Source organism: Oncorhynchus nerka, linkage group LG2 (genome assembly GCF_034236695.1).
Source record: "Oncorhynchus nerka isolate Pitt River linkage group LG2, Oner_Uvic_2.0, whole genome shotgun sequence".
Taxonomy (NCBI): domain Eukaryota; kingdom Metazoa; phylum Chordata; class Actinopteri; order Salmoniformes; family Salmonidae; genus Oncorhynchus; species Oncorhynchus nerka.
In genome coordinates, this window is record NC_088397.1 from 10084693 (window position 1) to 10108382 (window position 23690).

At 46.5% G+C, this 23690-nt stretch overlaps 1 long non-coding RNA gene across 1 annotated transcript; it reads right to left on the reverse strand.

Annotated features, from left to right (window-relative positions):
- Positions 1–16017: 16017 nt before the first annotated feature.
- Positions 16018–21427, reverse strand: LOC135573635 (uncharacterized). The gene is made up of 3 exons (XR_010464802.1): positions 21091–21427; positions 17172–17292; positions 16018–16276 (listed from the first exon to the last, which is right to left on the reverse strand). It is a non-coding gene; the product is annotated as an uncharacterized LOC135573635 (long non-coding RNA).
- Positions 21428–23690: the final 2263 nt, after the last annotated feature.

Genomic DNA, 23690 nt, shown 5'->3' on the forward strand with positions numbered 1-23690 from the left:
ATCTGACCCATCACACCACTCTTCAAGAGGACCACCACGCTCCAGATCTGACCCATCACACCACTCTTCAAGAGGATCACTATGCTCCAGATCTGACCCATCACACCACTCTTCAAGAGGACCACTCTGCTCCAGATCTGACCCATCACACCACTCTTCAAGAGGATCACTATGCTCCAGATCTGACCCATCACACCACTCTTCAAGAGGACCACTATGCTCCAGATCTGACCCATCACACCACTCTTCAAGAGGATCACTATGCTCCAGATCTGACCCATCACACCACTCTCCAAGAGGACCACTCTGCTCCAGATCTGACCCATCACACCACTCTTCAAGAGGATCACTATGCCTCATATCTGACCCATCACACCACTCTTCAAGAGGACCACTATGCTCCAGATCTGACCCATCACACAACTCTTCAAGAGGACCACTACGCTCCAGATCTGACCCATCACACCACTCTTCAAGAGGACCACTATGCTCCAGATCTGACCCATCACACCACTCTTCAAGAGGACCACTACGCTCCAGATCTGACCCATCACATCACTCTTCAAGAGGACCACTCTGCTCCAGATCTGACCCATCACACCACTCTTCAAGAGGATCACTAGGCCTCATATCTGACCCATCACACCACTCTTCAAGAGGACCACTATGCTCCAGATCTGACCCATCACACCACTCTTCAAGAGGACCACTACGATCCAGATCTGACCCATCACATCACTCTTCAAGAGGACCACTCTGCTCCAGATCTGACCCATCACACCACTCTTCAAGAGGACCACTATGCTCCAGATCTGACCCATCACATAACTCTTCAAGAGGACCACTACGCTCCAGATCTGACCCATCACATAACTCTTCAAGAGGACCACTCTGCTCCAGATCTGACCCATCACACCACTCTTCAAGAGGATCACTATGCTCCAGATCTGACCCATCACATAACTCTTCAAGAGGACCACTACGCTCCAGATCTGACCCATCACATAACTCTTCAAGAGGACCACTCTGCTCCAGATCTGACCCATCACACCACTCTTCAAGAGGACCACTATGCTCCAGATCTGACCCATCACATAACTCATCAAGAGGACCACTCTGCTCCAGATCTGACCCACACACAACTCTTCAAGAGGACCACTCTGCTCCAGATCTGATCCATCACACCACTCTTCAAGAGGACCACTCTGCTCCAGATCTGACCCATCACACCACTCTTCAAGAGGACCACTACGCTCCAGATCTGACCCATCACATCACTCTTCAAGAGGACCACTCTGCTCCAGATCTGACCCATCACATAACTCTTCAAGAGGACCACTCTGCTCCAGATCTGACCCATCACACCACTCTTCAAGAGGACCACTACGATCCAGATCTGACCCATCACATCACTCTTCAAGAGGACCACTCTGCTCCAGATCTGACCCATCACACCACTCTTCAAGAGGACCACTATGCTCCAGATCTGACCCATCACATAACTCTTCAAGAGGACCACTACGCGCCAGATCTGACCCATCACATAACTCTTCAAGAGGACCACTCTGCTCCAGATCTGACCCATCACACCACTCTTCAAGAGGATCACTATGCTCCAGATCTGACCCATCACATAACTCTTCAAGAGGACCACTACGCTCCAGATCTGACCCATCACATAACTCTTCAAGAGGACCACTCTGCTCCAGATCTGACCCATCACACCACTCTTCAAGAGGACCACTATGCTCCAGATCTGACCCATCACATAACTCATCAAGAGGACCACTCTGCTCCAGATCTGACCCACACACAACTCTTCAAGAGGACCACTCTGCTCCAGATCTGATCCATCACACCACTCTTCAAGAGGACCACTCTGCTCCAGATCTGACCCATCACACCACTCTTCAAGAGGATCACTACGCTCCAGATCTGACCCATCACACCACTCTTCAAGAGGACCACTATGCTCCAGATCTGACCCATCACACCACTCTTCAAGAGGACCACCACGCTCCAGATCTGATCCATCACACCACTCTTCAAGAGGACCACTACGCTCCAGAACTGACCCATCACACCACTCTTCAAGAAGATCACTACGCTCCACATCTGACCCATCACACCACTCTTCAAGAGGACCACTACGCTCCAGATCTGACCCATCACATAACTCTTCAAGAGGACCACTATGCTCCAGATCTGACCCATCACACAACTCTTCAAGAGGACCACTATGCTCCAGATCTGACCCATCACACCACTCTTCAAGAGGACCACTATGCTCCAGATCTGACCCATCACACCACTCTTCAAGAGGATCACTATGCTCCAGATCTGACCCATCACACAACTCTTCAAGAGGACCACTATGCTCCAGATCTGACCCATCACACAACTCTTCAAGAGGATCACTATGCTCCAGATCTGACCCATCACACCACTCTTCAAGAGGACCAGTATGCTCCAGATCTGACCCATCACACCACTCTTCAAGAGGATCACTATGCTCCAGATCTGACCCATCACACCACTCTTCAAGAGGACCACTCTGCTCCAGATCTGACCCATCACACCACTCTTCAAGAGGATCACTATGCTCCAGATCTGACCCATCACACCACTCTTCAAGAGGACCACTATGCTCCAGATCTGACCCATCACACCACTCTTCAAGAGGATCACTATGCTCCAGATCTGACCCATCACACCACTCTCCAAGAGGACCACTCTGCTCCAGATCTGACCCATCACACCACTCTTCAAGAGGATCACTATGCCTCATATCTGACCCATCACACCACTCTTCAAGAGGACCACTATGCTCCAGATCTGACCCATCACACAACTCTTCAAGAGGACCACTACGCTCCAGATCTGACCCATCACACCACTCTTCAAGAGGACCACTATGCTCCAGATCTGACCCATCACACCACTCTTCAAGAGGACCACTACGCTCCAGATCTGACCCATCACATCACTCTTCAAGAGGACCACTCTGCTCCAGATCTGACCCATCACATAACTCTTCAAGAGGACCACTCTGCTCCAGATCTGACCCATCACACCACTCTTCAAGAGGATCACTATGCTCCAGATCTGACCCATCACACCACTCTTCAAGAGGACCACTACGATCCAGATCTGACCCATCACATCACTCTTCAAGAGGACCACTCTGCTCCAGATCTGACCCATCACACCACTCTTCAAGAGGACCACTATGCTCCAGATCTGACCCATCACATAACTCTTCAAGAGGACCACTACGCTCCAGATCTGACCCATCACATAACTCTTCAAGAGGACCACTCTGCTCCAGATCTGACCCATCATACCACTCTTCAAGAGGATCACTATGCTCCAGATCTGACCCATCACATAACTCTTCAAGAGGACCACTACGCTCCAGATCTGACCCATCACATAACTCTTCAAGAGGACCACTCTGCTCCAGATCTGACCCATCACACCACTCTTCAAGAGGACCACTATGCTCCAGATCTGACCCATCACATAACTCATCAAGAGGACCACTCTGCTCCAGATCTGACCCACACACAACTCTTCAAGAGGACCACTCTGCTCCAGATCTGATCCATCACACCACTCTTCAAGAGGACCACTCTGCTCCAGATCTGACCCATCACACCACTCTTCAAGAGGACCACTACGCTCCAGATCTGACCCATCACATCACTCTTCAAGAGGACCACTCTGCTCCAGATCTGACCCATCACATAACTCTTCAAGAGGACCACTCTGCTCCAGATCTGACCCATCACACCACTCTTCAAGAGGACCACTATGCTCCAGATCTGACCCATCACACCACTCTTCAAGAGGACCACTACGATCCAGATCTGACCCATCACATCACTCTTCAAGAGGACCACTCTGCTCCAGATCTGACCCATCACACCACTCTTCAAGAGGACCACTATGCTCCAGATCTGACCCATCACATAACTCTTCAAGAGGACCACTACGCTCCAGATCTGACCCATCACATAACTCTTCAAGAGGACCACTCTGCTCCAGATCTGACCCATCACACCACTCTTCAAGAGGATCACTATGCTCCAGATCTGACCCATCACATAACTCTTCAAGAGGACCACTACGCTCCAGATCTGACCCATCACATAACTCTTCAAGAGGACCACTCTGCTCCAGATCTGACCCATCACACCACTCTTCAAGAGGACCACTATGCTCCAGATCTGACCCATCACATAACTCATCAAGAGGACCACTCTGCTCCAGATCTGACCCACACACAACTCTTCAAGAGGACCACTCTGCTCCAGATCTGATCCATCACACCACTCTTCAAGAGGACCACTCTGCTCCAGATCTGACCCATCACACCACTCTTCAAGAGGACCACTATGCTCCAGATCTGACCCATCACACAACTCTTCAAGAGGACCACTCTGCTCCAGATCTGATCCATCACATCACTCTTCAAAAGGATCACTATGCCTCATATCTGACCCATCACACCACTCTTCAAGAGGACCACTATGCTCCAGATCTGACCCATCACACCACTCTTCAAGAGGATCACTATGCCTCATATCTGACCCATCACATCACTCTTCAAGAGGATCACTATGCCTCATATCTGACCCATCACACCACTCTTCAAGAGGACCACTATGCTCCAGATCTGACCCATCACATCACTCTTCAAGAGGATCACTATGCTCCAGATCTGACCCATCACACCACTCTTCAAGAGGACCACTATGCTCCAGATCTGACCCATCACACCACTCTTCAAGAGGACCACTTTGCTCCAGATCTGACCCATCACACCACTCTTCAAGAGGACCACTATGCTCCAGATCTGACCCATCACACCACTCTTCAAGAGGACCACTACGCTCCAGATCTGACCCATCACACAACTCTTCAAGAGGATCACTACGCTCCAGATCTGACCCATCACACCACTCTTCAAGAGGACCACTACGCTCCAGATCTGACCCATCACACCACTCTTCAAGAGGATCACTACGCTCCAGATCTGACCCATCACACCACTCTTCAAGAGGACCACTACGCTCCAGATCTGACCCATCACACCACTCTTCAAGAGGACCACTACACTCCAGATCTGACCCATCACACCACTCTTCAAGAGGATCACTACGCTCCAGATCTGACCCATCACACCACTCTTCAAGAGGATCACTACGCTCCAGATCTGACCCATCACACCACTCTTCAAGAGGACCACTACGCTCCAGATCTGACCCATCACACCACTCTTCAAGAGGACCACTATGCTCCAGATCTGACCCATCACATAACTCATCAAGAGGACCTCTCTGCTCCAGATCTGACCCACACACAACTCTTCAAGAGGACCACTCTGCTCCAGATCTGATCCATCACACCACTCTTCAAGAGGACCACTCTGCTCCAGATCTGACCCATCACACCACTCTTCAAGAGGACCACTACGCTCCAGATCTGACCCATCACATCACTCTTCAAGAGGACCACTCTGCTCCAGATCTGACCCATCACATAACTCTTCAAGAGGACCACTCTGCTCCAGATCTGACCCATCACACCACTCTTCAAGAGGACCACTATGCTCCAGATCTGACCCATCACACCACTCTTCAAGAGGACCACTACGATCCAGATCTGACCCATCACATCACTCTTCAAGAGGACCACTCTGCTCCAGATCTGACCCACCACACCACTCTTCAAGAGGACCACTATGCTCCAGATCTGACCCATCACATAACTCTTCAAGAGGACCACTACGCTCCAGATCTGACCCATCACATAACTCTTCAAGAGGACCACTCTGCTCCAGATCTGACCCATCACACCACTCTTCAAGAGGATCACTATGCTCCAGATCTGACCCATCACATAACTCTTCAAGAGGACCACTACGCTCCAGATCTGACCCATCACATAACTCTTCAAGAGGACCACTCTGCTCCAGATCTGACCCATCACACCACTCTTCAAGAGGACCACTATGCTCCAGATCTGACCCATCACATAACTCATCAAGAGGACCACTCTGCTCCAGATCTGACCCACACACAACTCTTCAAGAGGACCACTCTGCTCCAGATCTGATCCATCACACCACTCTTCAAGAGGACCACTCTGCTCCAGATCTGACCCATCACACCACTCTTCAAGAGGACCACTATGCTCCAGATCTGACCCATCACACAACTCTTCAAGAGGACCACTCTGCTCCAGATCTGATCCATCACATCACTCTTCAAAAGGATCACTATGCCTCATATCTGACCCATCACACCACTCTTCAAGAGGACCACTATGCTCCAGATCTGACCCATCACACCACTCTTCAAGAGGATCACTATGCCTCATATCTGACCCATCACATCACTCTTCAAGAGGATCACTATGCCTCATATCTGACCCATCACACCACTCTTCAAGAGGACCACTATGCTCCAGATCTGACCCATCACATCACTCTTCAAGAGGATCACTATGCTCCAGATCTGACCCATCACACCACTCTTCAAGAGGACCACTATGCTCCAGATCTGACCCATCACACCACTCTTCAAGAGGACCACTTTGCTCCAGATCTGACCCATCACACCACTCTTCAAGAGGACCACTATGCTCCAGATCTGACCCATCACACCACTCTTCAAGAGGACCACTACGCTCCAGATCTGACCCATCACACAACTCTTCAAGAGGATCACTACGCTCCAGATCTGACCCATCACACCACTCTTCAAGAGGACCACTACGCTCCAGATCTGACCCATCACACCACTCTTCAAGAGGATCACTACGCTCCAGATCTGACCCATCACACCACTCTTCAAGAGGACCACTACGCTCCAGATCTGACCCATCACACCACTCTTCAAGAGGACCACTACACTCCAGATCTGACCCATCACACCACTCTTCAAGAGGATCACTACGCTCCAGATCTGACCCATCACACCACTCTTCAAGAGGATCACTACGCTCCAGATCTGACCCATCACACCACTCTTCAAGAGGACCACTACGCTCCAGATCTGACCCATCACACCACTCTTCAAGAGGACCACTATGCTCCAGATCTGACCCATCACATAACTCATCAAGAGGACCACTCTGCTCCAGATCTGACCCACACACAACTCTTCAAGAGGACCACTCTGCTCCAGATCTGATCCATCACACCACTCTTCAAGAGGACCACTCTGCTCCAGATCTGACCCATCACACCACTCTTCAAGAGGACCACTACGCTCCAGATCTGACCCATCACATCACTCTTCAAGAGGACCACTCTGCTCCAGATCTGACCCATCACATAACTCTTCAAGAGGACCACTCTGCTCCAGATCTGACCCATCACACCACTCTTCAAGAGGACCACTATGCTCCAGATCTGACCCATCACACCACTCTTCAAGAGGACCACTACGATCCAGATCTGACCCATCACATCACTCTTCAAGAGGACCACTCTGCTCCAGATCTGACCCACCACACCACTCTTCAAGAGGACCACTATGCTCCAGATCTGACCCATCACATAACTCTTCAAGAGGACCACTACGCTCCAGATCTGACCCATCACATAACTCTTCAAGAGGACCACTCTGCTCCAGATCTGACCCATCACACCACTCTTCAAGAGGATCACTATGCTCCAGATCTGACCCATCACATAACTCTTCAAGAGGACCACTACGCTCCAGATCTGACCCATCACATAACTCTTCAAGAGGACCACTCTGCTCCAGATCTGACCCATCACACCACTCTTCAAGAGGACCACTATGCTCCAGATCTGACCCATCACATAACTCATCAAGAGGACCACTCTGCTCCAGATCTGACCCACACACAACTCTTCAAGAGGACCACTCTGCTCCAGATCTGATCCATCACACCACTCTTCAAGAGGACCACTCTGCTCCAGATCTGACCCATCACACCACTCTTCAAGAGGACCACTATGCTCCAGATCTGACCCATCACACAACTCTTCAAGAGGACCACTCTGCTCCAGATCTGATCCATCACATCACTCTTCAAAAGGATCACTATGCCTCATATCTGACCCATCACACCACTCTTCAAGAGGACCACTATGCTCCAGATCTGACCCATCACACCACTCTTCAAGAGGATCACTATGCCTCATATCTGACCCATCACATCACTCTTCAAGAGGATCACTATGCCTCATATCTGACCCATCACACCACTCTTCAAGAGGACCACTATGCTCCAGATCTGACCCATCACATCACTCTTCAAGAGGATCACTATGCTCCAGATCTGACCCATCACACCACTCTTCAAGAGGACCACTATGCTCCAGATCTGACCCATCACACCACTCTTCAAGAGGACCACTTTGCTCCAGATCTGACCCATCACACCACTCTTCAAGAGGACCACTATGCTCCAGATCTGACCCATCACACCACTCTTCAAGAGGACCACTACGCTCCAGATCTGACCCATCACACAACTCTTCAAGAGGATCACTACGCTCCAGATCTGACCCATCACACCACTCTTCAAGAGGACCACTACGCTCCAGATCTGACCCATCACACCACTCTTCAAGAGGATCACTACGCTCCAGATCTGACCCATCACACCACTCTTCAAGAGGACCACTACGCTCCAGATCTGACCCATCACACCACTCTTCAAGAGGACCACTACACTCCAGATCTGACCCATCACACCACTCTTCAAGAGGATCACTACGCTCCAGATCTGACCCATCACACCACTCTTCAAGAGGATCACTACGCTCCAGATCTGACCCATCACACCACTCTTCAAGAGGACCACTACGCTCCAGATCTGACCCATCACACCACTCTTCAAGAGGACCACTATGCTCCAGATCTGACCCATCACATAACTCATCAAGAGGACCACTCTGCTCCAGATCTGACCCACACACAACTCTTCAAGAGGACCACTCTGCTCCAGATCTGATCCATCACACCACTCTTCAAGAGGACCACTCTGCTCCAGATCTGACCCATCACACCACTCTTCAAGAGGACCACTACGATCCAGATCTGACCCATCACATCACTCTTCAAGAGGACCACTCTGCTCCAGATCTGACCCATCACACCACTCTTCAAGAGGACCACTATGCTCCAGATCTGACCCATCACATAACTCTTCAAGAGGACCACTACGCTCCAGATCTGACCCATCACATAACTCTTCAAGAGGACCACTCTGCTCCAGATCTGACCCATCACACCACTCTTCAAGAGGATCACTATGCTCCAGATCTGACCCATCACATAACTCTTCAAGAGGACCACTACGCTCCAGATCTGACCCATCACATAACTCTTCAAGAGGACCACTCTGCTCCAGATCTGACCCATCACACCACTCTTCAAGAGGACCACTATGCTCCAGATCTGACCCATCACATAACTCATCAAGAGGACCACTCTGCTCCAGATCTGACCCACACACAACTCTTCAAGAGGACCACTCTGCTCCAGATCTGATCCATCACACCACTCTTCAAGAGGACCACTATGCTCCAGATCTGACCCATCACACAATTCTTCAAGAGGACCACTCTGCTCCAGATCTGATCCATCACATCACTCTTCAAAAGGATCACTATGCCTCATATCTGACCCATCACACCACTCTTCAAGAGGACCACTATGCTCCAGATCTGACCCATCACACCACTCTTCAAGAGGATCACTATGCCTCATATCTGACCCATCACATCACTCTTCAAGAGGATCACTATGCCTCATATCTGACCCATCACACCACTCTTCAAGAGGACCACTATGCTCCAGATCTGACCCATCACATCACTCTTCAAGAGGATCACTATGCTCCAGATCTGACCCATCACACCACTCTTCAAGAGGACCACTATGCTCCAGATCTGACCCATCACACCACTCTTCAAGAGGACCACTTTGCTCCAGATCTGACCCATCACACCACTCTTCAAGAGGACCACTATGCTCCAGATCTGACCCATCACACCACTCTTCAAGAGGACCACTACGCTCCAGATCTGACCCATCACACAACTCTTCAAGAGGATCACTACGCTCCAGATATGACCCATCACACCACTCTTCAAGAGGACCACTACGCTCCAGATCTGACCCATCACACCACTCTTCAAGAGGATCACTACGCTCCAGATCTGACCCATCACACCACTCTTCAAGAGGACCACTACGCTCCAGATCTGACCCATCACACCACTCTTCAAGAGGACCACTACACTCCAGATCTGACCCATCACACCACTCTTCAAGAGGATCACTACGCTCCAGATCTGACCCATCACACCACTCTTCAAGAGGATCACTACGCTCCAGATCTGACCCATCACACCACTCTTCAAGAGGACCACTACGCTCCAGATCTGACCCATCACACCACTCTTCAAGAGGACCACCACGCTCCAGATCTGACCCATCACACCACTCTTCAAGAGGACCACTACGCTCCAGATCTGACCCATCACACCACTCTTCAAGAAGATCACTACGCTCCACATCTGACCCATCACACCACTCTTCAAGAGGACCACTACGCTCCAGATCTGACCCATCACACCACTCTTCAAGAGGACCACTACGCTCCAGATCTGACCCATCACACCACTCTTCAAGAGGACCACTACGCTCCAGATCTGACCCATCACACCACTCTTCAAGAGGACCACTATGCTCCAGATCTGACCCATCACACCACTCTTCAAGAGGACCACTACGCTCCAGATCTGACCCATCACACCACTCTTCAAAAGAACCACTCTGCTCCAGATCTGACCCATCACACCACTCGTCAAGAGGACCACTATGCTCCAGATCTGACCCATCACACATTTACATTTACATTTAAGTCATTTAGCAGACGCTCTTATCCAGAGCGACTTACAAATTGGTGCATTCACCTTATGACATCCAGTGGAACAGCCACTTTACAATAGTGCATCTAAGTCTTTTAAGGGGGGTGAGAAGGATTACTTTATCCTATCCTAGGTATTCCTTAAAGAGGTGGGGTTTCAGGTGTCTCCGGAAGGTGGTGATTGACTCCGCTGTCCTGGTGTCGTGAGGGAGTTTGTTCCACCATTGGGGGGCCAGAGCAGCGAACAGTTTTGACTGGGCTGAGCGGGAACTGTACTTCCTCAGTGGTAGGGAGGCGAGCAGGCCAGAGGTGGATGAACGCAGTGCCCTTGTTTGGGTGTAGGGCCTGATAAGAGCCTGGAGGTACTGAGGTGCCGTTCCCCTCACAGCTCCGTAGGCAAGCACCATGGTCTTGTAGCGGATGCGAGCTTCAACTGGAAGCCAGTGGAGAGAGCGGAGGAGCGGGGTGACGTGAGAGAACTTGGGAAGGTTGAACACCAGACGGGCTGCGGCGTTCTGGATGAGTTGTAGGGGTTTAATGGCACAGGCAGGGAGCCCAGCCAACAGCGAGTTGCAGTAATCCAGACGGGAGATGACAAGTGCCTGGATTAGGACCTGCGCCGCTTCCTGTGTGAGGCAGGGTCGTACTCTGCGGATGTTGTAGAGCATGAACCTACAGGAACGGGCCACCGCCTTGATGTTATTTGAGAACGACAGGGTGTTGTCCAGGATCACGCCAAGGTTCTTAGCGCTCTGGGAGGAGGACACAATGGAGTTGTCAACCGTGATGGCGAGATCATGGAACGGGCAGTCCTTCCCCGGGAGGAAGAGCAGCTCCGTCTTGCCGAGGTTCAGCTTGAGGTGGTGATCCGTCATCCACACTGATATGTCTGCCAGACATGCAGAGATGCGATTCGCCACCTGGTCATCAGAAGGGGGAAAGGAGAAGATTAATTGTGTGTCGTCTGCATAGCAATGATAGGAGAGACCATGTGAGGTTATGACAGAGCCAAGTGACTTGGTGTATAGCGAGAATAGGAGAGGGCCTAGAACAGAGCCCTGGGGGACACCAGTGGTGAGAGCACGTGGTGAGGAGACAGATTCTCACCACGCCACCTGGTAGGAGCGACCTGTCAGGTAGGACGCAATCCAAGCGTGGGCCGCGCCGGAGATGCCCAACTCGGAGAGGGTGGAGAGGAGGATCTGATGGTTCACAGTATCGAAGGCAGCCGATAGGTCTAGAAGGATGAGAGCAGAGGAGAGAGAGTTAGCTTTAGCAGTGCGGAGCGCCTCCGTGATACAGAGAAGAGCAGTCTCAGTTGAATGACTAGTCTTGAAACCTGACTGATTTGGATCAAGAAGGTCATTCTGAGAGAGATAGCGGGAGAGCTGGCCAAGGACGGCACGTTCAAGAGTTTTGGAGAGAAAAGAAAGAAGGGATACTGATCTGTAGTTGTTGACATCGGAGGGATCGAGTGTAGGTTTTTTCAGAAGGGGTGCAACTCTCGCTCTCTTGAAGACGGAAGGGACGTAGCCAGCAGTCAGGGATGAGTTGATGAGCGAGGTGAGGTAAGGGAGAAGGTCTCCGGAAATGGTCTGGAGAAGAGAGGAGGGGATAGGGTCAAGCGGGCAGGTTGTTGGGCGGCCGGCCGTCACAAGACGCGAGATTTCATCTGGAGAGAGAGGGGAGAAAGAGGTCAGAGCACAGGGTAGGGCAGTGTGAGCAGAACCAGCGGTGTCGTTTGACTTAGCAAACGAGGATCGGATGTCGTCGACCTTCTTTTCAAAATGGTTGACGAAGTCATCTGCAGAGAGGGAGGGGGGAGGATTCAGGAGGGAGGAGAAGGTGGCAAAGAGCTTCCTAGGGTTAGAGGCAGATGCTTGGAATTTAGAGTGGTAGAAAGTGGCTTTAGCAGCAGAGACAGAAGAGGAAAATGTAGAGAGGAGGGAGTGAAAGGATGCCAGGTCCGCAGGGAGGCGAGTTTTCCTCCATTTCCGCTCGGCTGCCCGGAGCCCTGTTCTGTGAGCTCGCAATGAGTCGTCGAGCCACGGAGCGGGAGGGGAGGACCGAGCCGGCCTGGAGGATAGGGGACATAGAGAGTCAAAGGATGCAGAAAGGGAGGAGAGGAGGATTGAGGAGGCAAAATCAGGAGATAGGTTGGAGAAGGTTTGAGCAGAGGGAAGAGATGATAGGATGGAAGAGGAGAGAGTAGCGGGGGAGAGAGAGCGAAGGTTGGGACGGCGCGATACCATCCGAGTAGGGGCAGTGTGGGAAGTGTTGGATGAGAGCGAGAGGGAAAAGGATACAAGGTAGTGGTCGGAGACTTGGAGGGGAGTTGCAATGAGGTTAGTGGAAGAACAGCATCTAGTAAAGATGAGGTCGAGCGTATTGCCTGCCTTGTGAGTAGGGGGGGAAGGTGAGAGGGTGAGGTCAAAAGAGGAGAGGAGTGGAAAGAAGGAGGCAGAGAGGAATGAGTCAAAGGTAGACGTGGGGAGGTTAAAGTCGCCCAGAACTGTGAGAGGTGAGCCGTCCTCAGGAAAGGAGCTTATCAAGGCATCAAGCTCATTGATGAACTCTCTGAGGGAACCTGGAGGGCGATAAATGATAAGGATGTTAAGCTTGAAAGGGCTGGTAACTGTGACAGCATGGAATTCAAAGGAGGCGATAGACAGATGGGTAAGGGGAGAAAGAGAGAATGACCACTTGGGAGAGATGAGGATCCCGGTGCCACCACCCCGCTGACCAGAAGCTCTCGGGGTGTGCGAGAACACGTGGGCGGACGAAGAGAGAGCAGTAGGAGTAGCAGTGTTATCTGTGGTGATCCATGTTTCCGTCAGTGCCAAGAAGTCGAGGGACTGGAGGGAGGCATAGGCTGAGATGAACTCTGCCTTGTTGGCCGCAGATCGGCAGTTCCAGAGGCTACCGGAGACCTGGAACTCCACGTGAGTCGTGCGCTGGGACCACCAGATTAGGGTGGCCGTGGCCACGCGGTGTGGAGCGTTTGTATGGTCTGTGCAGAGAGGAGAGAACAGGGATAGACAGACACATAGTTGACAGGCTACAGAAGAGGCTACGCTAATGCAAAGGAGATTGGAATGACAAGTGGACTACACGTCTCGAATGTTCAGAAAGTTAAGCTTACGTAGCAAGAATCTTATTGACTAAAATGATTAAAATGATACAGTACTGCTGAAGTAGGCTAGCTGGCAGTGGCTGCGTTGTTGACTTTGTAGGCTAGCTGGCAGTGGCTGCGTTGTTGACACTACACTAATCAAGTCGTTCCGTTGAGTGTAATAGTTTCTACAGTGCTGCTATTCGGGGGCTGGCTGGCTAGCTAGCAGTGTTGATTACGTTACGTTGCGTTAAAAGAACGACAATAGCTGGCTAGCTAACCTAAAAAATCGCTCTAGACTACACAATTATCTTTGATACAAAGACGGCTATGTAGCTAGCTATGTAGCTAGCTATGATCAAACAAATCAAACCGTTGTACTGTAATGAAATGAACTGAAAATGTGATACTACCTGTGGAGCGAAGCGGAATGCGACCGGGTTGTTGAGTGCGTAAGTTCTATTCGGTAGACGTTGGCTAGCTGTTGGCTAGCTAGCAGTGTCTCCTACGTTAAGGACGACAAATAGCTGGCTAGCTAACCTCGGTAAATTAAGATAATCACTCTAAAACTACACACTCTAAACTACACAATTATCTTGGATACGAAGACAGCAAAGACAACTATGTAGCTAGCTAACACTACACTAATCAAGTCGTTCAGTTGAGTGTAATAGTTTCTACAGTGCTGCTATTCGGTAGACGGTGGACGTTTGCTAGCTGGCTAGCTGCTGGGCAGATAGCAGTGTAGACTACGTTAGGACGACGAAATACAATAATTACGCAATTATCTTTGATACAATGACGGCTATGTAGCTAGCTAAGAAGAAATTGCTAAGATTAGACAAATCAAACCGTTGTACTATAATGAAATGTAATGAAATGTAATGAAAAGTTATACTACCTGCGGACCGACGTGCGGATGCGACCGCTCGCTCCAACCCGGAAGACCACACCACTCTTCAAGAGGACCACTATGCTCCAGATCGCCTTCTGGGATCTTGTGTGATGGGATCTTGCCCATCACACAGCTCTTATTAATAATCAAGTCAAATTTTTCTAAGAGTCTAAGTAATTAGCTGTAGTCAGGTGGTCATTACCAGGTGATGATGAGGTCTAAACTATGACCAGTAGGCTCCATAATATAGCACATAATATAGTGGTCAGAATTATGACCAGCTGGTCAGATAGAGGTCACAATTATGACCAACTGGTCGCTGGCGGGCAGAAAAATACATCATATTCTGGTCAGTAAAAAAATGTCATTTTTCAACCAGTTTGAGACCAGAATAATACTTCTTTTCAACCAGGTTTTGCCCACTGGTCATATGGGGGTTAGAAAAATACATAATATTCTGGTCAGTAAAAAGACGTAAAAAAAACATCATTTGTCAACCACTTTGCAACAGAGTAAAACGTCTTTTCAACCAGGTTTTGCCAACTGGGTAGGCTACCAGCATAAGTAGGCCTGTACTGTAGTTGTCATTTGTTTCCAAATAGACAATGTTTCATAATTTGAGGTCAGTGCAGCATATTAAAAGGTTATTGAATTCAAACAATCTGTTTACAGGTCCACAACCATTTGCAATAGTTTTTTCTTTCAGAAATGGACACAGCAAATGTCACTGTAAAAGTTTTAAACATTCTGCCAACACCTCCAGAGACATTTGATCAAGCTCGCCATTTCTATTTGGAAACTACCATGGTATAATTACAATACTTCCAAAGTATACAGTGAAAAAAGGTGTTATTGTCACTATAAATGGTGAATGAAGGCTGTTTTTCAGGCAGATTCTCACTCACGCGCGCACAGGTTCAGGACGGGTCTGATTTATAGTGGAAACATGCAGACGTATTGCATCCACCTAGTTGATGAATCTCAATGTTATGGGTCTGATTTATAGAAGAAACATACGTATTGCATCCGCCTAGTTGATGAATCTCAATGTTATGGGTCTGATTTATAGAAGAAACATACGTATTGCATCCGCCTAGTTGATGAATCTCAATGTTATGGGTCTGATTTATAGTGGAAACATGCAGACGTATTGCATCCGCCTAGTTGATGAATCTCAATGTTATTGTACATGTGCGGTCTTTTCAGGTATGGAGCACGCAGATATTTATTGTGAAATGTACACAACTGTTGTAAATGGGGACCCAGCTGCTGTCATCTGACTAACAGGTAACAGCAAGCAGTGTTGTGGCACCTCGTTGACGGTTCCAGACACTTGTAGCTGTGTTCTCCTGTTGAGCAAAAAAGAACCAGATTGAATTAGCATAGCACCAACTGAAACATGTTTTACACAGCACATTTCCCAGAGCACAATGATTGTGTGCAGTGAATCTGTTTTTTTTCACCACACTCGTTTTTGACAGGAAATGAGACGTGAGAAGCCACAACAGTGCAGCTATTGGAAACTACTCACTGGTCACATATGTCAGTTGAACATCTAGTCTAGTTTCGATTTACATTTTGGTTGAGTTGTCAACTAACGTGAATTCAACAACAAAAAATATCACCATGTTATTGGATTTAGGGTAAAAGTTTGGGGGGGATAGGAAATTCCCTTGTGGTGACACATTTCTGCAATTCCAACATGTTTTCCACGTTATCATCACATTGCATTTTGTTGTTGAAATGAAGTGGAAACAACATGAATTCAACCAGTTTTGCTCAGTGGGTAGTGATCAGTACAAACTCATTGAATCAGACTTAAAGTAGGTCAAGTAGCCTGTATTTTATACATGGTGTTTGGATATTTAAAAAGTCAGTTTGATATATAGCATTGCATGTAAAGGGCTTACATAGAAACATTTCCAGAAGGACTAATTCGAGACAGAAAGGAGTTGGACACTCAACTGTTATCATCCTATACAATGAATTACACTGAGCTAAAATAAACCCATCTCTGCCTTCCTTGTTCAGTGCTCCAATTACTTTCTGCCTCAAATGAGTCCTTTTGGATGTTTTTCTTGGTAAGCCCTTTTCATGCTTTTCATCATTGTTGTACTCTATCCTAATTGTAGATCTAATATGTATTTGAGAATGCACCATTTCTACAACAGTGCTTCTAAGTAATTATTCAAATACCAAAAATCTGTCAAACACTCTTTTACCAATATATTAATATAATCTTACCTGAGATGAATTTTCCTCATGATTACACCACCAATCACCAGGACAGCTACACATGCTGCAACGCCTGATATCATCCCCCAATAGAAGAGATGGTTGTCTGTGGCCTCTTGCACTTTGGTTCCTGAGAAAGGGGAAAATATATATGATGATCTTATATGTTTCTCATCCACCATCTTGTTCATTTACATTAAGGCATCGTGTTGTTGACAGTCTCCATTTTAAGACATTTTACATGTATTGATGACAAAATCCAATATTGTGACTACAGAGATTCTCTCAGTTCTGTCATATGTAAGTTCTATGACAGATGTTACAAAACAAGACAGCAAAACACTCACAGAACATAAAGGTAAGTCAAATACATCTTACATATTGAAGATACTTTTGCACATAACATGCATTCTACTAAATATGTAGTGAATAGCAAAAGCAAGATGGCGCCATACTGGATGGCTGCCATTTTTCACACTCCGACCTAACTTGTTATTTTGTGATTATTATGTTGTTTCATTTTAGTCTATTTTCAAGTAATGTATCTGCTATTATTATATCCTGTTGCCTGGTTTAAAGTACTATTTATAGTGCCTTTGGAAAAGTATTCAGACCTCTTGACTTTTCCACATTTGTTCCGTTACAGCCTTATTCTAAAATGGATTAAATAAATACAAATTCTCAGCAATCTACACAGAATGTCCCATAATGTCAAAGCGAAAGAAAGAAATAGAAAAAATGAAATTAAAAACAGAAATCCCTTTTTTACATAAGTACACTACCGGTCAAAAGTTTTAGAACATCTTCTCATTCAAGGGTTTTTCTTTATTTGTTTTAACTATTTTCTACATTGTAGAGTAATAGTGACATCAAAACTATGAAATAACACATATGGAATCATGTAGTAACCAAGAAATTGTTAAACAAATCAAAATATATTTTATATTTGATAATTTGATATTCTTCAAATTTGCCTTGATGACAGCTTTGCACACTCTTGGCATTTTCTCAACCAGCTTCACCTGGAATGCTTTTCCAACAGTCTTGAAGGAGTTCCCACATATGCTGAGCACTTGTTGGCTGCTTTTCCTTCACTCTGCGGGCCGACTCATCCCAAATCATCTCAATTTGGTTGATGTCGGGGGATTGTGGAGGCCAGGTCATCTGATGCAGCACTCCATCACTATCCTTCTTGGTAAAATAGCCCTTACACAGCCTGGAGGTGTGTTGGGTCATTGTCCTGTTGGGAAAAAAAGATAGTTCCACAAAGCCCAAACCAGAGGTGATGGCGTATCGCTGCAGAATCCTGTGGTACGAATGCTGGTTAAGTGTGCCTTGAATTCTAAATAAATCATAGTGTCACCAGCAAACCATCCCCACACCATAACACCTCCTCCTCCATGATTTACAGTGGGAAATACACATGCAGAGTTCATCCACCTCTGGCCTGCTCGCCTCCCTACCACTGAGGAAGTACAGTTCCCACTCAGCCCAGTCAAAACTGTTCGCTGCTCTGGCCCCCCAATGGTGGAACAAACTCCCTCACGACGCCAGGACAGCGGAGTCAATCACCACCTTCCGGAGACACCTGAAACCCCACCTCTTTAAGGAATACCTAGGATAGGATAAAGTAATCCTTCTCACCCCCCCCCCCTTAAAAGACCTAGATGCACTATTGTAAAGTGGCTGTTCCACTGGATGTCATAAGGTGAAAGCACCAATTTGTAAGTCGCTCTGGATAAGAGCGTCTGCTAAATGACTTAAATGTAAATGTAAATGTAAATGTAATGTAAATGTATCATCCGTTCACCCACACAGTGTCTCACAAAGACACAGCGGTTGGAACCAAAATTCTCAAATTTGGACCCGAATGACAAATTTCCATCGGTCTCACGTCCATTGCTTGTGTTTCTTGACCCAAGCAAGTCTCTTCTTATTGGTGTCCTTTAGTAGTGGTTTCTTTGAAGCAATTCGACCATGAAGGCCTGATTCACACAGTCTCCTCTGAATACTTGATGTTGAGATGTGTCTGTTACTTGAACTCTGTGAAGCATTTATTTGGGCTGCAATTTTTGTGGCGGTCCTCATGAGAACCAGTTTCATCATAGCGCTTGGTGGTTTTTGCGACAGCACTTGAAGAATCTTTCAAAGTTCTTGACAATTTCCGTATTTCCATACCTTGTCATACCTTGATGCATTTGATTGGCTCAAATGCATCAAGAAGGAAAGAAATTCCACAAATTAAATCTAACAAGGCACATCTGTTAATTGAAATGCATTCCAGATAACTACCTCATGAAGCTGGTTGAGAAAATGCCAAGTTGTCATCAAGAAGAATTTCAAATATAAAATATATATATTTTTTAACCTTGGCGCACTGCGCCCGGCCCGCCACAGTAGTCACTGGTGCACGATGAGACAAGGACATCCCTACAGACCAAGCCTATTGTGCATCGCCCCACGGACCTCCCGGTCGCGGCCGGTTACGACAGAGCCTGGGCGCGAACCCAGGGCTGGCGCTGCAGTAACCTTAACCACTGCGCCACAGAGAGATCCTTGATGAAAACCTGCTCCAGAGTGTTCAGGACCTCAGACTGGGGCGAAGGTTCACCTTCCAATGGGACAATGACCCTAAGCACATAGCCAAGACAACACAGGAGTGGCTTCGGGACAAGTCTCTGAATGTCCTTGAGTGGCTTGAACCCAATCGAACGTCTCTGGAGAGAACTGAAAGTAGCTGTGCAGCAACGCTCCCCATCGATCCTGACAGAGCTTGAGGGGATCTGCAGAAAGGAATGGGAGAAACTCCCCAAGTACAGGTGTGCCAAGCTTGTACTGTCATACCCAAGAAGACTCAAGGCTGTGATCGCTGCCAAAGGAGCTTCAACAAAGTACTGAGTAAAGGGTCTGATTACCTATGTAATGTGATATTCAGTTTCTTTTTCTACATTTGCAAACATTTCTGAAAACCTGTTTTTGCTTTGTCATTATGGGTTATTTTGTGTAGATTGACGATTGGAAAAAACTATTTAATACATTTTTAGAAAAAGGCTGTAACGTAACAAAATGTAGAAAAAGTCAAGGAGTCTGAATACTCTCCGAATGCACTGTCATTTTATGGGGGTATCTGTACTTTACTTTACTATTCATACATATTTTTTTTTTACAACTTTCACTTTTACTTCACTATATTCATGAAGAAAATCATGTACTTTTTATGCCATACATTTTCCCTGACACCCAAATGTAATCGTTTCATTTCGAATGCTTAGCGGGACAGGAAAATGGTCCAATCCACGCACTTCTCAAGAGAACATCTCCGGTCATCCCTACTGCCTCTGATCTGGCGGACTCACTAAACACACATGCTTTGTTTGTAAATTAGGTCTGAATGTTGGAGTGTGCCCCTGGCTATCCATACATTTTTTTAAACAATAAAATGGGTCTGTCTGGTTTTCTTAGTATAAGGAACGTGAAATCATTTATACTTTTACTTTCGATACTTAAGTAAATATAAAATCAAATACTTTTACTCAAGTTGTATTTTACTGGGTGACTCACTTTTACTTGAGTCATTTTCCATTAAGGTATCTTGACTTCTACTCAAGTATGACAATTGGGTACTTTTCCCACCACTGCGGCTATCCATATCTACCTCCATCACTCCAGTATCCCTGCGCATGTAAATATGGTATTGGAACTGACTTTTAAAATATTTCCTGTATACAGTATGCTTACTTACTTTATTGTGTATTTCTTATTCTTATTTCTTGTGTGCTTTTTTCTAGTAACACATTATTGCATTGTTGGGTTTTGAGTTTGCAAGAAAGGCATTTCCCTGTATTCGTGACATTAAAACTTGATAAGACATTATGCTGGGGTTAATTTTTTAATTATTGTGAACAATCCCATCAGACCAAACACTTACCATTGACAGAAATATGTATGTCTATATAATCCCGTCCCCCATTATATCCACACTGACAGGTGTAGTTCCCTTCATCAGATGGCTGTATGTTGGTGATGTGTAGACACACTCTGTCATTCTCTGTCTGCAGTGTGACTCTGGGGTCACAAGAGCTGTTGGTATGATTTGTCTCAAAGTCTTGTGAAACTCTACACTCGTGACCCTCACTTATAACTCTATTTTTGTGACATACTACAGTCAGGATGTCAGTGAGTGTTTGGTTTGGGCAGAGAAGAGTGGAATCTGCTCCTCCGGTCTCCAATGTTTTCTCCTGAGTCACTGTAAACAGGAAGGGAAACAGATTGTGAGTATATTATTTCATGAGATCGGTTTGATTGAGCATGAGTAGTTCTATCAATCCTCATTAATAAAAAGTCCCATTTCAGTCTACAGAAATGACTACAGACCAAAATGGACGTTTTATAATGGTAGAAAGAAACCTGGCACAAGAAAAATACACTTTACTGAACTGTTAATGTCCAAATGAAGACGACCCAAAGTGAATTAATGACCTCATAGTAAAACTCTCTCAATGTAGCAGGAATATTATATGGGGGGGTTTAACTGTGTACGGGATGCAACTCTAGACAAGTCATCAACTAAACTAAATCCTCTTCCTAACATGTCTAAAGTATTAAACCACAATATCAAAGAGATGGGTCTGTGTGAACTGTGGAGATAGAAACATTCAACTGAAAGACAATACTCTTATTACTCTTACCTCCAACTCATATTCAATCATTTACTTTTTTTATTGTAAACTTGGCTTTAATTGACTCTGTTTCTGAATGTAAATACCTTCCTAGAATAATTACAGACAATATCCCATTGTCTTTCACGTTTAAGCACAAACCTCCCATGCCAATAGCAGAGACATAGCGATCCAACACAATGTTTCTTGGAGATAAGGAGTTTACCTCATATCGCAACACACAGATAAACATGTTTTTGGAAATTAATGTAGACAATGAAGTATGTCCAACTGTAGTCTGGGAAGTTCTTAAATCGATACATGACAGGTTGTATCATGTCTTACTCTTCACATTAGACAAATAAGACCAATAAAGAATTAGAAATACTAGAACAGAAAATCCACGACTCAGAAAGAAAACACATAGATAAATGTTGACACCCTTCAACAGTTGAACACTTTTAAGCTGGAATATAACACAATAAACTCTCGATCTGCAGAGATTGCTGCCATGAAATCCAAGCAACAAGATGTTGAGCAAGGTGAAAGTGCAGGGGAAATGCTGGCTTGGCAAATGAAGAAAGAGGAATGAACCATCCATAGCATTCAAACCCCAGATGGTAGCATAACAATGGTTCCTTCTGAAATTTACTCAGTCTTTAAAATGTTTTATAACAAACTGTATCAATCCCAAAACAAAAGAAACAGTCATGTAGAACTTAATTCACTCAGATCAAACAGGGTTAATAAGAAAAAGGATGTCCAGACAATCTCCACAGTTTTTTCAGTGTAATCCATCATACCACCATCAAATTGATGAGGTGGAAAGAAACAACATTGCCAGGCACCCTTATATGTTATAAAACCCACCTGGCCGTGCTGCTGCTCCAGTTTCAACTGTTCTGCCTTATTATTATTCGACCATGCTGGTCATTTATGAACATTTGAACATCTTGGCCATGTTCTGTTATAATCTCCACCCGGCACAGCCAGAAGAGGACTGGCCACCCCACATATGCTCTCTCTAATTCTCTCTTTCTTTCTCTCTCTCGGAGGACCTGAGCCCTAGGACCATGCCCCAGGACTACCTGACATGATGACTCCTTGCTGTCCCCAGTCCACCTGGCCATGCTGCTGCTCCAGTTTCAACTGTTCTGCCTTATTATTATTCGACCATGCTGGTCATTTATGAACATTTGAACATCTTGGCCATGTTCTGTTATAATCTCCACCCGGCACAGCCAGAAGGGGACTGGCCACCCCACATAGCCTGGTTCCTCTCTAGGTTTCTTCCTAGGTTTTGGCCTTTCTAGGGAGTTTTTCCTAGCCACCATGCTTCTACACCTGCATTGCTTGCTGTTTGGGGTTTTAGGCTGGGTTTCTGTACAGCACTTTGAGATATCAGCTGATGTACGAAGGGCTATATGAATAAATTTGATTTGATTTGATATTATAAATCTCTACTGTCATTCAATCAATTACATTATACAAGGCCGATTTCTTTCAGTTCTTACAACTCAGAAATCATATTCAGTCACTTCAACAGAATATGGATGAACCTAAGGCATCTAGCATAGAAAAATACTGAAAGAAGCTGCTATGACAAAGAAGTTGATTGCCAAGTTATATCAAGGGCTGATTGAAACTTTACCTGGTGGTTCAGAACCTATAATGAACAAATGGTAAACAGATCTAAATGAAGAAATCAAGGAGAATCATTGGTCACAGATATGTTCAAATGTTCATACCTGCTCCTACAAAGACATGAACTAATCCAATGTAAGATAATTCATAGGACTTACTATAGTCCTGCCAGAATGCATGTAATGTCACCCAGACATGTCACATCTCTGTTGGAGATGCAAAAAGC